The sequence below is a fragment of the Sphaeramia orbicularis genome, chromosome 22, assembly GCF_902148855.1.
Source record: "Sphaeramia orbicularis chromosome 22, fSphaOr1.1, whole genome shotgun sequence".
Classification (NCBI taxonomy): Eukaryota; Metazoa; Chordata; class Actinopteri; order Kurtiformes; family Apogonidae; genus Sphaeramia; species Sphaeramia orbicularis.
The window spans coordinates 44,527,618-44,540,996 of record NC_043978.1 but is presented as its reverse complement, the minus strand read 5'-3'; positions in this window follow the sequence as shown (position 1 = coordinate 44,540,996).

Sequence of the window (13,379 nt, the reverse complement as noted above, 5' to 3'; positions counted from 1 at the left end):
CAAGCAGTAGAGATTTTACAACCATTTCTACCATAACGTGTAATTTATGACAGGGCTGCTATTATGGAAACCAAGGCTTTGTATTTTGGTGTTTGCCATTTTGGCTTTTGGGGCCAGAAGTGACCATATTTGCGTAAGAGAGTGGAACTGAAGTACTGTGATGGATGATGGGTAAGCTAAAGCTAAACACTGTATTACTGACAGAATTTTTCATCAAACATTACCGTAATAAAATAATTTGATGGTTGCTATGTGCCAATCTAATCCCGTCATGGAAGACATCAAATTGTCTATTAGCTCTGAAGTAATAGCTGTTAGCTGAGGAATAAACTCAAGATAGACTACCAGAAAAACTAACAGGATTAAAATATAGTGAATGACACAATAATGGAAAAAAAATATTGACACAATATTTTTTGGACTAAAATTCAATGTAAGTCTATGAGACCAGACCTTTTTAGAGCCAACATCTATTACACTTTAAGGTACTTCTGCACTGGCTTCACTTTTTAGAAGCAGTCCTTGCCCTTTAACCAATAAAATACCGGTCTCACTTGCACATAAGCTAGACTTCTACAGATATGAACAGCTATATACACACTGGGTTTTCTGTTCTTAACTCTGGTGCTCTTATGCTGAACTGTTGTGTCCATGCGTTAGGAAGTTCCAAACATTTAAAATAGAATTTAATTAAAATATGATAAAATTGTTGATGTAGTAAGAAATTCACAGCGGAATTCAAAGAACAATTACCCAGAACCAGAACCATGATGTAAAATTACATGTACCATAACAAAACATTCTGGCCATATCACCTACCTCTACTACCTGATATTATTAACTATTAGCAATACACTGACTTTACTACAATATTGATTTGTTGAGTTTTTATAGTGATGGTTTCAGCAGCTAAAGAACTAATGGTTTTCTCAAAAGTTGGTGGAGTCTAAAAACAGAGGTAAAAGAGTGATTTTCAGGTTGACAGAAACACATCTACAAGTTAACGCTCAACATCTTGAAATAAACTGAACTGTTTGTTTGTTTGTTTGTTTGTTTGTTTAGCATTAATGTAAGAGACAACTGCCTCTGAACACAAGGTCCAAGGTGTAATAAAGTGAAATTACTCTTTTTACAGGAAAATGGTTGAGTAGGAAACCCTAAAAATCCTCTATTCAATTGTTAAACTTAGGAGTTCAACTTCAGTGTCATATTTAGAAAGGTTATTTAATTTAAAAAAAGGGATAACTACAATTTTGCTTAAGTCAAATGCAAATTCACATCATTGCAAGGAACCGGTGGCACTGAACAAACTGTGATTATGCACACATACATGCATGCCATCTCTGTATTAAATAGTACATGGTGTGTGAGGACTTGTGTCAGTAATGTAGGTCTGTCCATCTATTTAAGGCTGATTAATTAGAGCGCTTTGAATAAGGCCAGTGAGAGGGAAAGAGAGCGCGAGTGACTACCATTATGAATAGTTAATCTACAGTATGTGCCAGTTCCACAGCCACCAGGGGGACTTTGCTGATTTACTGGGCCAGATGACACAGTCTGTTTGTCACACAGTCTGTAAAAATACACGACCAGATTTACTGTAATTCTCGATCTAATTTGAATAAACTTTTCAGGATCAGTGCATCCTGACAAAGATGTCAGACTGGTTTCAGAGAGCTTTCCAGGTTAACTATAGGTGCACTGGCTGCTGTTATTCAGTTGAATATGTCTTGAATGGCATTAAATGCTTTGATTAAAAGCAAGTAAAACCTGTTTTTTTATGTTAATTCAAGGTCTTTCTGCAAGAACCTTTTAGCCTTCTTCCAAGAACCATTTAAATGACACCAGTTCACATTATTTATTCACTATTATTGGCTGCCAAAGAGTTGAGGAATTTAATTAGCGAGTGCATTTACTTATTATCATGTGATCATTTGAAAGCATCAGTACTCATATTTATTTTCAGCAGTTTGTTTCAGTTTTAATTTATTATCCCTGAGGCTTCTGTCAACATTTCTCTGCCACAGTATCTCCATATGCATATGTCTTTAATTTATTGACGTTTGAGTCTCAAGGCCTCCTTCTAGATCAATACCGAGACAGAAGCCCAGTCCTGATGTCCACACTCACAGACTTGCAGACTCTGAGACGTGTTCTTGGTAAATCCCTGAAGACTTAGGGCTGTGTCACTGTCAAATCATGAAGTAACGGAGGACTCTCTTGTGGACATTCTGAGTCCTCTGTGGCTACATTCTGGAAGACAGCAGACTTTGAGGAAATTACTGCTCATATACTTATAACACTAAGTATGAATTTACCAAGAGAAGCTCTGAAGTCTAAAAACATTCACACAAACAAATTAAGACCAGTACGACAAAAATGTACACAGAAACACTTAAAAGCACTAAATCAGAGGAGTACATTGTAAAGGAAATACGACTACAAGGGTCTGTCAATAACATGATTCTTCGTCCTATTTCAGTTGTCCTACATCCGTTAAAAAGCAGGACAGACGGTGTTGAGGAGTAAATTAGTTTTTTCCAGTTTTCTGTTACAAATAGTTATTTGATAGCGAGTCATAATGCTAGCATGATTTCTGTGTTGCTGCAGTACAATATTAGGTACAATTACAAGTTGTGCAAAAAAAAAAAAAAAAAAACTGTGTGGAAATGCCAAAAATTGAGAGAACCTTGAAGTATTGACAAAAAAAAAGCTTGGCTGATAGAAAAGTTGAGTTGGAAAAGGCAGTATATTGATTAAAGGTAAAAATGAATAACTGTGGTGGAAACATATTTTAGTGGTGTGTGTATCTATGGATCGGTACGGAAATTACAACAGGCATGCGGATTAATATAAATAACAGAAGATGTACATAGTTGTATGAAGAACTGCAGAAGCAAATGTTAGTCAAACAGTACAAAAGAGACGTTAGACGAGACATGAGACATTATATAAACCAGACTAGTGGTTTGAGTTTTATATCTTGGAAAATGCACAGATGTTGTATCTATCGACTCCGCAAGCAACAGCTCTGTTACTGTATAAAACACTGCAGCTAATGTGCAAACTTTAAATCATGATAATGAAGAGCCAGCTCTTAATATTCACATGAGAGTAGATGGAATTGTGCATAAATTTACATGTCTTTTGCCAATTTTTTTGTGATAAATTTGGAAGGTTCCACTTACAGTATGTATTCACAAATGCATACAGCTCATCTCTATGGTGTAAACAGCTACTGTATTCTTATGCTCAAGAGTTTGATATTTGTTTAGAACAGTTAACGTATTTTACAGCATTTTATAGATAGAAAATACTAAGATAATACTTGTACAGTGTACTGCATAACCGGTAGAGAATGTACAAATTTTATACATACCATTTTTTGTATGTATTCCACAAAAGTACGTCATCTACAGGATGATAGAGAAGACAGATTGGCCCATCGTTTCCAATGTGACTGGTCAGGCTTGCATCATCATGTTAAAAAAGCCCAGTCCATGTTTTGGCAGTTTAACAAGAGCAAAACATCTCTTTACAGCAGGTGCTATTTGACCCGGTCTAAACAGGTGGGCGGCTGCACTGAGCTGTCTAATTATTCAGGGTATGTGTAAGCATGGAGGCTCTGTTTCTGTGCACATGCAGCCTTATTCATGGTGAATTATCACAATATCAAACAGAAGAGAACAGAAGCTGCATGCACCAAATGAAAATGCCAAGGCACCGCCATGCAGAGTCATAAAAACACAGTCCTTTGTATTCCCACTGACAAGATGGTCAAGGCTTTTTATTTGCACTGACCATTAACAGCATGTCCACATTTAAACTCTCTGACTCAAGGGAAAACCCGGCAAGTAATTCAATGTTTTATATTGAAATGCAGCTTAATGTCTTCATTTTCTGTCTGATTATCAAACATATTAATGATACACATCTATCATATTTTTATCATCACTCAGAGACAGCAGAGCGCTTGGACCTTTCTCTTTGATCAATGTGCTTCATACTGTTGTTGTCGTTCCACTGTGTGGGAGTGTGTGTGTGTGTGTGTGTGTGGGCGGCTGCTGGCTTTTTTTTTATTGTCTATGCGTGTGTTTTGCTCTGAGTGGGTGCTAGCGGTATGCACTGCATGTGTAAAGGGAGGAGGAAAGAAGCTGCTGAATCTCAGCACAATCTAACACACAGAAACACAACCATACAAGAATATAAAATGGTACAGCTTCAAGATTCAAGGCTGTATCCAAGACTGTGTATTGAAGAGCCAAGCGTGTTGTTTTACAGCTTATCTTATGGCATCTGTATTTGGTCCAGGCCCAATAAAATACAGTTTTTATCAGTGCATACTTTTATGTGTGTCTAACAAAATAAAGAATGTTATATAGTGTATACAACAGAACATAATGTACTATATAATACCAAACTCTTACTTGATAATCAGTTGCAAAATTAAAATATTTAATCTCTATTCATATCAAGACTCTTTTTTAACCGTGTTCAGACACTATGAACAATTTACTTGTTTCAAAAGAAAAACACAGCATTGTTGAGCACTCTGATTGCTGGAGTTGAATGTTATTACATTCTGTTTTCACAAATGAGTCAAGTAAAGTACTACAAGTTAAACTCCTCTCATTAATGTATGTCTAAGGTGTCAGATTTCTGAAGTATACTGGACTGTTCATTAATCCATCTAAAGAAATCCAGCCAACTTTGATCTGCAATCTTAATCACAAGTGTTCTACGTATTATAAAAGAGAGACCACAGCAAAAAATAAAATACATTAATTGTGGCTCGATTTAAGTGGTTTATGCATAGCAGCAAATAAAAGTACCTCACTTTGAAATTGCTCATAAAACTGTTATGCTGCAATAGGTATCTCCAAATCAGAACATTAGCACATAATGTCAACTGCACATTGCAGGTCCACCAAAATATGACAATTGAGGTAGTTATAATGTTGACAATTTTCATTACAGGGATACAACATGTCGGTGGGTGGAATATATTAGGTACCAAGCAGACATTTAGTCCTAAAAGTCCATATGTTGGAAGCAGCAAAATGGGTGGAAGCATACGTATCTGTGAGACTCTGTGACTGCTACTTACTGGGTCAGAGTATCTCCACGACTGCAGGACTTGTCAGGTGATCCTAGTCTGCGGGGGTTAGTACCTACCAAAAGTGGTCAAGGGAGGGACAAACAGATTTCAACAGAATCAGGCATCTGTACGATGTGCTCTACAAAAAAATCCATTCAACAGGGGCAGCATGTCACAACTTAAAGGACTAAAAGGATCTGCTGCTAACATCTTGGTCGAAGATCTCACAGCACACCCTCAGAGGTCTGGTGGAGTCCAGGCCACAGATCAGAGCTGTTTTGGCAGCAACAAGGACACAATATTAGGCAGATGATCATGCTATCAGAGACAGTCAGTTGGGTTGGTGGGTTACTAATCACTGCAGACCGTGAACACCCGAGAAGATCTGCTGTTTCTGAGCTAATGTGACACCTTTGTCTATCCATCACAAATAGTAGCCACTGAGATTCTGTCCATTTCCAACACTTAACAGAGGTCTTGTGTATTTCTGTACCTTTCTTAGATCCTAAATCTGCACCTTTAAATTGCATTTTAACTGCTTTTGTGATCATATAAATGCAAAGACTGATATTGCAACTACTGTGATTAAATTAATTGTGCAGTCCTAGCTGCTAGCCTGCTGCTAACCTTATAGATATGACTCATATACCCATAACTTTGTTCTGAATGTGCATTAAATAATATTAGAGCACATTAATGGCTGCACATAAAATACTGTATCATGTTCATTGTCCTTTGAATTTAGCTTTTGAAAAAAGCACTGGAATACAAGGTCAAGATTACAGTTTATGCTACCGATCCAAAACTCTCCACTAGGACTGCTGTGGTGGAGCAGACTAAGCATCCAAAATAGTACTTCAATACAGAAAAAAAAGGAGCTTTGGCATGAAGGACATTGATTAGCAGCTTAACTAGAGGAGATACGACTATATAAAAAGGATCTTTGGTACACTGGGGACAAATGCAATCAGGATGATTAACATATTGACATCCTTCACAGTTATTATGACATTTTTACCTCAGCTACCACATGCTGCTACACTGTGGCAACAGCAGTCAGTCTCTGCTGAGGCAGGCATGATACCTTTGCCATGAAAATGACTTTGACAGTTTGTTTGTTCTGTGTCTTCTGTCAAAGCTAGAGAGAGTTAGAATGAGAAAGAAATAGATACAGGCAGGCAGAATGGGACACAAGCACTAGGATGAAGAGGAAGAGAAGATCAGGAGGTGCGGATTATATAAGACCATTGCAAATATCATGGTAAAGACCTGAGAGGGAACGGAGCTATTTTAAACCTGGGCTACAGCTCAGAGAAATAAGCAGTGTGGGCTGATATGTTGGCCATCACAGAAAACTGTGCTTGTGTATGTGTGTGCAAAACGTGTGTGTTTCCCTCCCTGCAGAAACCTGGCAGATAGCGGACTGGGACTTTAAAGACGTGTTACATAATGCAGACTGGGGTTTTTAATCAGAGTGAAGCATCTCCAAAATTGTCTCCTGGTCAAATAATCACACCCTCCCCCAAAAAGAAAAAAATATCCTGATTGATGTCCAGTTTTAGGACACTGGACAGAATGGAAAAATCACTGAATGGGCTAAAATTAAGCAGACATTCGACTTGAAGGTGAATAGATGCAATGCAGGTGAGCACAGAATACACTGCCAATGAATCACATGACCCAACACTACAAAGCTGCTATTATTTCTGACTGCCATGTATATCAATAGCATTACATCACCCATGTGTATTAGCTATGTTTAGCATCAGTGAGGGTATATAAATGTCACAGTGGTGAAGATGTGGGTGAAACACGAAGAGGTTAGTCAAATATTCTCTATACAAAGATGATGCACAGCATAATTTTGGCATCATCAAAGTCAGAAATATCAGAGGGGCTGAGAATGTCATGTGAATGAATGAAGGCTACATTTATCACAGGTTTTACTGGTAACTATCATTTACTTTATTTTCCACATTGTTTTTACCTATTTTAAGCCCTACTACTAGAGGACTAGTGTAACTTCTAGACCTATGGAAATCTGTAATAATTGTAGAGCTTGTTTGTGATTCTAATCCCACGTCAATCTTCTGTGTCTGTATTTTGTTAATTACTAAAATAACAATAAAATACTCCTGTGAGAATTGATATCTCTAGGATTTAGAGTGATTTCTGATATTTGTTTTTTCCAACATGCATTTATTCTGCCTTATTCCTGGAACTACAGAGGCTGCTATGTAGGGTTAGGACAATGCCAAAGATTTTACTGGACTGATATACTGGATTTCAACATAAGGTGTTGCACTTCAACTATCGGTAAGTATAAGAGAAGATATGAGACCAACAAAGGTCATAGATGAGGTTGTAGTAATTCCAGTCCAATTTGTGAGGGTAATGCACATCAAATAATGAGAAGAAGCGGGAGCGCTAATGAGAAAAGGCTGGTTATGAGACTTAACGGCACTGTAATCAAGTTTGCCATGACCTTTTCACTGGAGAGTTTACATGTTTTGTTGTCTATTTTTTTTGTTTGTTTGTTTGGTTCTTTTATTGCCTTCAAATTGGCCACATTGGTGCCATATTGGTCTCTCATGTCACCATAAAATCCACATGAACTTTCTAATAAACCAACATAATGTGTTCCATGCACATTTTCCTTCTGACTTTGGTTTAACAGTAAATCACTTCCTGCAACAGTCAGTCCTGTTAGTCTGCTTACAACAATATGATATTTTATTAAGCAAGATGTAATGCATTTATGATTCATGATCATTATCAGACTGCTGAAACTTTTTGACATGACCTAAGGACAAATGTCAGTTTGGTAGTGTCCCAAGCTTGTACACCAGAACGGACTGGCCAAACCAGAAACTGGCCCAAATTTGCTGCACTAGTGATTAAAAATGACCGTTTTAAAAGTGTTTTCAGTGCATATTAATGATGCTGCAAAATTAAATCTCTCACAAGCGCAAAGTCTCACAACATAATGAGATGGATAACATACATGGCAATGAACACTAAGGTGCATTTTTCTACTTTCCAGCAGATCAAATGTTATCTGTAAGTGGGAGTCAGTTAATAATGAGCCTTGACATTAGCCCTGAATTACAATCAGTCAGTAATTTTGAACAAAACCAGACTTTGTTCATCATGTGCAAATACACTGCATGACAACACAGATGTAAGGAGGTAAATTAGTAAATCAATAGGGGTCCCCAGGTTAAACTAGGTCTTTGAATGAGATCTGTGTTTTCACATCTCACAAATCTGTGCTGCTGAAACAGAGAGCAGCCTTGAACAAAATCTCCTCATCTGTGTGACTGAAAAATACAACTTTAAAGCCATAATTTTCAGAAGATATGCAAGTTGTGAAAAATGGGTCCAATATTTACTTGGGTGACTATGGACTGAAACAACTGGTTTTAATCTGTGTTTACATTCACTGCTCCCATTTTAAAGAATAGGGTTTGATCTGCTGCTGAAGGGGTGAGACAGTGGAGAAACCCACCTGACACAAAAACAGGAAATCACTTGGGTCTTGGTGCTGGCCTGATCACGTGTCCGACAGCATATTTCAGCAGCTCTGATAACAAATTGGAAAAATTATACTTATCACCTTGAAACAGTACAATACCACTTTTTTTTTTACACTTAATTTTTATTATTAGTTATTTATAATTTTGTCATACAGAACACAACAAACAACAATCAGCAACATATAATAGTCTAATAGTAATGATAATTTAGTTTACAGTTATGAAATAGCAATCAAGTTACCCAAATAATTTTTAGAGCAGCAGTTTATACAGCATTTCACTGGACTATGAGACAAACCACACATTAATTGTTTTTAAAGAAACTAATCCATTTGCCCCCGTTTTATTATGTAAAGTTCCACCTTCAACCTCAGCATAAATGTTAATCTCTCTATTTTGTGAATGTCATCAACAATTTTCTACGAGTCCCCCAGCACTGGTGATTCAAATTGAAGTCATTTATGAGTGATTGCTTTTTTTGCTGCAGCACCAAAGATTTTTAGAAGGTAGTACAATACCACTTTTACTCTTAGTTTAACAAATAACTCCTCCAGTTATAGCTGGAGGAGTACATTCGTCATATATAATATACTATATAATATTTGTCAAAATCACTGAAATTAGTTATCTTGTTATCTCCAATGCCTGCAGCATAGACAACAACAGTTCTTGAAGGTCTGCTTAAAAAAAGGAATCAGGTTCATAAACTCATGGGCACTGTATAAAAAACATTAAAAACCTCCTCTACCAGTAAAGTTCTATTTCTGTACTGCACCACCATATTGTTGTGATGCAGCAAATGGAACTTACAAATTACAGAAATTCACAAAGTGCAATGCTGGTGAGAAGGTAGCATTTTCCTTGACAACCACTATCAGACATTTGATGAGCCACTAATTGATTCATGATGCAGAAACAACACTGTTTGGGTCTGAATAGTACAGTATGTGCTGCAGTAAATGGTCGTAATCTGGAGAAGAAATGCTCAGCTTGATGTGACACAGTAAAGTGAATGTTCCTTTTATGACTGTATTGATTTGCAATATAATATGCAGCGACCCCTCAAAGAGAAAGGCCACAACGACTGCGGACAGATTTGTGAAATGGATGAAAGGGCAATGTTCTATGCAGACAAAAGAAAACGTGGCCCTGTTATAAAACGTGTACTGTGTGGTCCAAGTAGATAACAACTGTACTGAGCAGATGTTTGATTACCTTTGTCTGTTTCCTCATGTGGTAGATTTACCAAAGGAAAAAAAAAATCAGATCCATCATTATGTACATCTAAAGGCCCATTTAAGCTCACTCTACATACGTAAATAGGTACATTCCTTTCAAATGGTGCAAATGTCACTGCCTTTTATACTTCCATGCATCCATTGCATTGTAATGAGTGTTCAGTGATCAAGCCACCAAATGGCGACACTTGGAAAGAAAACATTGGACTGATACCAAGAAGAAGAGTATAGTTGGAGAAAAAGAAGAATAAAGTCAATAATTACAATCACGGTGATGACAGAGGCGGTGTTACTAATGTTAACATTGAGAATGTTAGACGACGTAAATATGCCGGTAGTTTCTCACAACTCACACAGTTGCTTTTCAAAAAGTCTGCAATTTCTGGAAATTATTCTCTTCAAATCTCAACACTGCTCCTGTGATTTCCAGAGGTACTGCTCCATTACCTCTGTAAAATGTGTTCCCAGAAAACGGAAAGAAATACGCACATAATAAATGTATATGAGGGACAGAACACTCCGTCTATATACATATGCATATTTAACATTGATGGGCTTTAACATGTGTTCACAAAGGGCTATGTGTGTGTTATTTTGGTGAGTGACAGTCTACAGAAGATGGGGAGTAAATGTGCTGACTGACAGAAACTAGTAACTGTATCATCTTCCTGCCAGTTTAGAAACTACTGTGGATCAGTCAACAAGCTTTCAAGTGTAGATTCATACAACATATTCTTAAAATTGGAGGACCTTGCAGATCAGACTTCCACACCTGTCACCAACGTCTTTGGACATGCACATTACTAGTCCTGTGCAATCTAGTCAAAATATGACAGGGTAATTTTCTGAGGAAGAATCACAATCATCCACAATCTGAATCACTGGTTTTTCAACAAAATGACAGACCATTACAATCAAATTGGAAATTTTCCTCTAGTTTTATTTTGTTTCTGAAGTTTTGTTTCTGTTATTGTTATTTGACAAGAAACTCTTGGTTTAATCATCATTTTGGACTGACATCACAATCTTGATGAAGTAAACACTGGTTACATTGCGTACATACAGCTGCACAGGGCGCAATTTGTCAAAAAAACAGAGGGGAGGTGTTTTGATTTTTTAAAACATGAAAAATCAAGCAGTCACCAGGTCTAATTCACTTTTTAAGTGAATGGTAGACCCTATTACATGTCAAACACTTGGACGTTCATCTTTAATGCATACTAAAAATGCATGTAACATTTAATTTTCTGTGACGTATACACCTGCGATGTGGGAGAAGTCCTAATGAAGTTTCAGGACCATGGATAAGGGCCGATCATGTGAACATGGTAGAGGATTTATGGCAAACAGGCAACTCAAGACTGTAAAATGTAACATAAAACCTAATCAATTAAGATGCAGTTGAACATGTTACATTGGCGCCTGCAGGTAGAGACAGGTATGTCAGGGTACTTATGGAGAACTCCCTACCCCGCTCTTATGAATTATCCCCCCGTTTTATTCATTTCCCCCCTGCCTTCCCGTCTTACTATTTATTGATCCCCGTCTTATAAGCGCTTTAAGTTTCACTTTCAGTACAGCACGGACCACACCTCCCCATCTGTGGATCTGTGCGTACCTCTGAATTCAGGACTGTAGACGCACCTCCTATATACAGAGAGAGAAAGGTAGGCAATACAATGTATTTATGTGCAAGGAGACATTTGTGAATTCCGAGGCTGCCGACAGTTCGGTTCAGGTGAAAGTTAGTGCCAGCAGCGTAGGCTGTAGGTGTAAGAAAACTCAGTCACAACCTGCCTGTTATTTCAATTGGTTTTTAATCCATGACAGGGTTGTCCCCCCGAGGATGAAATTCATTCAGCAGAAGTAGGGATGTAAAAACCAGAGGTTGATCCACCCCCATCCCCCCCAACAAATCACACCCTGCAGCTGCAATATTTAACTAGACAGTGTTGGCTTATTTTGCCCTGTTGGACTTAATCAAAAACATATTCAGACTAGCATAACTCTAAAGCTTCTGTGTAAAATACACTCACTGCACATCGATAGCTCAGAAGTCAGACTCGCAGCTGACAGACTCACAGTAATTCTTTGTCATCACTATTATCATTAACTTGCAGACTTTGTGTAATGTGTTAAGTATTGCTATAAATGAACTATACCAAAATGGCAGTGACAGTAACGAATACACACACACACATATGGTGTCTGTAAAATACCATGATACTGATAAAGGCACCATTTAAAATTCATGTTTTCACCGTGCTGCTATGTATTATTTTAATGACATAATCAGTACATAATTACCATCTATATCATAATGCTTGAAGGTCTCAGAGCATCTGTGTGTGTGTGTGTGTGTGTGTGTGTGTGTGTGTGTGTGTGTGTATGTGTGTGTGTGTGTGGTGTGTGTGTGTATCTGCACAGTTCAGAGAAATTTTGTCCAGTTTTGTACCTACAGTTGAGGAATAGTCCCATCTCCACATTAAATATCTCGGCAAGTTGATAAGACCAATATTTTGGGAGATATTCGTAATTTTGGAATACAATAGCCTTACAATCATGTTGCTATGTCCATGACGGTTAACGGGAAGCACAGTACCATGCTGTACGACAGGAAATTAAGTTAAAAACAGGAATGATGCATTTGCTAACTTCAGTACCTAGATATCGGTACTAATATGACCCAACACACTAGATAAATGTAATTGTCTAGTTGTAGAGCACAGGTACATGACTCATACAAGAATGGCTTAAAAAAAGAGCCGAGTGCATTCTCACTGAGTACATGATGTTACTTAATGTGTGATTACTGACATCACATGCCAGGCCATTTGCTTTTGTGCAACTCAGTGACTTGGGGTTTTAATGCACTCTTATGGTACTTTTTTCCTTTTTAACTACTGCAACTAAAACTGTACAAAAACAAGAATTGTACACGGAAATGTGCTTCTATGTGTGAATAAAAGTTTAAATACTGTGGAAAATGTATTTAAAGGCATTACATGTAGTATTGATATTCCAAACTCCCAACAGCAGGAGGAAATCATGCACCAGAACAAAACCAAAACCACCAACATATCAACACTCCTATCCACAAACTGTATCACTCACTGAGTAATGTATAAAGCTCATTGTTTACACACACGTGTATTATGGGATCACCAGGTTTCCTCTACAAACAAACACCCATACTCTTGTTATTTTGACAGACAGTTAGAATAACAGTGTCTTCTACTGTTCACGTGCTGCATCAGCTGATAGTTTACATTATAGCTCTGTTAGCTCAGCTCTATTGTTAGACAGAAAACAGCTACAGTAAAACCACAAATCACCTAATTCCATCATCAAAATCCATTCATTTCATTTAGAGCTGTGTCCAGTGGTGGAAAAAAAAATGCCTCTAGCTTTTATCACTTGATCACTTTCTTTGACTCGAAAAGCTGTTTCTTAGTGGTTCTCATCTCATCTTGTCACCTTCAGATACTTTGGTCAAAGGCCCTGTGG